The sequence below is a fragment of the Arachis ipaensis genome, chromosome B03 (assembly GCF_000816755.2).
Source record: "Arachis ipaensis cultivar K30076 chromosome B03, Araip1.1, whole genome shotgun sequence".
NCBI lineage: Eukaryota > Viridiplantae > Streptophyta > Magnoliopsida > Fabales > Fabaceae > Arachis > Arachis ipaensis.
The window spans coordinates 1,867,632-1,870,992 of NC_029787.2; positions in this window are offsets into that span (position 1 = coordinate 1,867,632).

Consider the following 3,361-nt stretch of genomic DNA (forward strand, 5'->3'; position numbering starts at 1 on the left):
ATACCTAAATATATTTTTTTATAATATACAACAACAATAATAACGATAAATAAAAAGATTTTGTTAATATATATTTCTTGAACATTTTTTAGCATGTCATATCTATAGTTATGCTCATGTACACTTCACTAGTATAGTGCACTTCTTAATGTCAACGATGACTATTATTACAAAACAAACATATTGTTAATTTTTTATTAATGATATCATAATTATTCAAATAAAAAGTGATATCATAATTTTTTATAGCGCCAATGCTATATTTAATTTTAATTTTATTTTAAATTTTATAAGATGACACATAAATATTTGAGAGATTATATATAAATTAAAAATTAAAAATAAAATTTATCCTTTTAATATTTAATTTTAGTTTAGTTAAAATTTTATATTATTTTTAATTATTTTATTGACATAGTTATATAAGTGAAAATTTATCAATATCTCTAAAGTAATATCCATTTAATTTTATCAATTAACTCTAATACAGATTTTAATTCTAAATTAATTTATTTCTTAAAAGTATCAAAAGTAATACTTTAAAAATACTCCATTAAAAATACTCTTCATGTCATATCATCAGAAAATCAATACCCTAAATACTAAGTTAGAATTTTACAATTCAAGAAGACTCATAATCCAACTCTTATCCGTAAAAAAGTTATTTTTCATAAAAAAAATAATAAATAAACAATAAAATACAGAATAATAATACTAAATTAAATAAATTAGAATACCTAATTTTACTATAATTAATTCTATCATTAAAATCGAAAAATTTATACTAAAACTAAGTCAATTGAAGTAAATTTATCTTATGTTCTATTTAAGAATTTATTGCTAATGGCCAATGAATTATAGCATACAGCAGATAAAATTTAAATTTTCGATATTTTTAAAATGAACGAATGAATTAACTACTCGATAAATATGCATTGTTATTGATCAATATTCATTTTACGTTAGTATTTTAACTTCTGACACAAATCCAATAAAATTTACCTCAGAAAACTAAAATTTCTTTGAAATTTGGTCTTAATCAAATTTTATTGCTACGAATAATCTGTCTAATTTAACTTAAGAAAATGTAACCACTCCTTTTGGTACAAGTTTGTTAATATCCTTATAACTTGGATTGGAAAGAAAATAAACCTGTGTAGACTAATTCCTTGTTCAAAATAACAATCACTTTCTTATGTGCAATTTATAATTATACATGTATATAGATTTTAATATGACTATACTATGGTAATTACGATGATTATGTAAATATTATTAAAATTAAAGTTATATTTTTTTATATTTTGATAATACTTTTTTTAATCAACACTTTTTAAAAAATACTGTTTAATAATAAAAAAACGTTATTTTAATTTTAGCAATATTTTTTGAAAGATACAGAAAGACTATTTATGAAGTAGTCAAATGAGATTTATATGTAAACGGTCTCTTTGTAGATATGATAGAACTCAATGACGTCGTTTAATTCATGTAGTCGATCTCACCTAATGGGATAAGACTTTGTTGTTGTTGTTATTTTTGAAATACTATAATTACTATAGTCACCGAAATCAATTTGAGTAGAATGGGTGAGACTGTGAGAAGCTTTAACATTAAAGAGAGCAACCACTTTTGCTACCAACAATGTGCGACGCATTTACATATTTCACCATATTATAACTAACACAGCAAACTTGAAGGGCCCAAATGGGCCCATTAAGATTTTATTAGGTTTTGGTACGTACTTTTATTGGTACCATCCATGCTTAGTTGCACATAATAATCATTGAAATAATTAGTTGGATTCGGTGAGTGGTTGTTTGTTGGAATGAATCTATTATGTTAGTTGTTACATACTCTTGCTTTTGAACTTTGAAGTGATGAGCTAGAATTAAATTAGATCAGATTTTTCTTAAAGAAAAAGTATAGGTAAATAATGTAAATATTAAACAATGTAAACAATAGATATATCGGATGTTTATTTTATTAGTGTACGGATAGTTATTTTAATATTAAAATTTAGAGGGTTAATTTGAAAGTATAGTGGTTTTTATTTGATTGGTGGTTGTTCATATTGTTCCACAAAATCATTGTCCCCTAGCATTCCCCTTTCTTAAATGTTCCTATATTTTTTTTTTTAAGATAAATTTTCCACATACAAGCGTTTCTTTATACAAGTCTTTACAAGTGCACATTCTTCTTCTTCTTGCGCACGTTCTTCTTCCTCTTCCTCTTCTTCTTCTTTTCTTTCGTTTCTTGCCTTCTCTTTCTCCTTCTTCAACCATTACTGCACGTTTTCACTGCACCTTCTTCTTCTTCTTGCTGCACGTTCTTCTTCCTCTTCCTCTTCTTCTTCTTCTTTTCTTTCGTTTCTTGCCTTCTCTTTCTCCTTCTTCAACCGTTACTGCACGTTTTCACTGCACCTTCTTCTTCTTCTTGCTGCACGTTCTTCTTCCTCTTCTTCTTCTTCTTTTCTTTCGTTTCTTGCCTTCTCTTTCTCCTTCTTCATTTACGTGCTTTTCTCTCTGTTTTCTTTCTTCGTTATTCTTGATTTCCATTATTTTTTGACATCAAGCTCTGAAATCGTTTTTGAAGAAGAAGAAGCAGCATAAGATGAGGAGGAGAAAGAGAAAGAGTTCTGAATTATGCATAAGGTGTACTTCAGCGAATTTTGGGTGTATTTCTTAAATCCTTTGGGTGTATTTCGATAATTTTTTTGGTGTATTTCTATAATCGTTTGGGTGAATTCCTGTAACCGTTTGGGTGTATTTTTGTAATCGTTTGGGTGTATTTCTGTAATCGTTTGGGTGTATTTCTGAAGTTCCATTATCTTCAAATTTGACAAGAAACTCGTTTTCATGGAGGAAGAAGAAGAAGAGTCGTTTATAATGCATGGTAAGTAGCGCGCTTTGGAAACAAAAAGTGGTTGAATAACGTGCATTTATTTACTCTTAAATGTGGGAGTGTAATGCGTGTTTTTTATTGAGCTTGTGCCAACTTGTAAGATTTATAAGCCAAAAAAACTTATATATGTAGCATGCTTCTTTTTAATTCTCAGATCTCTTCATGTAGTTGAACTCTGTTAACCTCTAACGAAAATATATAACATAAAAATAGATTTGTTTAATAAAATAAAAATTGAAGATTAATTTAATAATTAAAATTTATTAAAAAAACTAAGTATTCAACTAAAGATTTCTTAAATTGATTTTGGATATTACTCAAATTTATAATTCTCTAAGCATGATCTACCTCTAGGTATAAAAAATCTTTTAACTATGCATCCATATGCTAATATTGTCAGCTAATATTCCACGTTATTAATTATTAACAAAAACTATTAGTGGAGTGTAAAAAGACA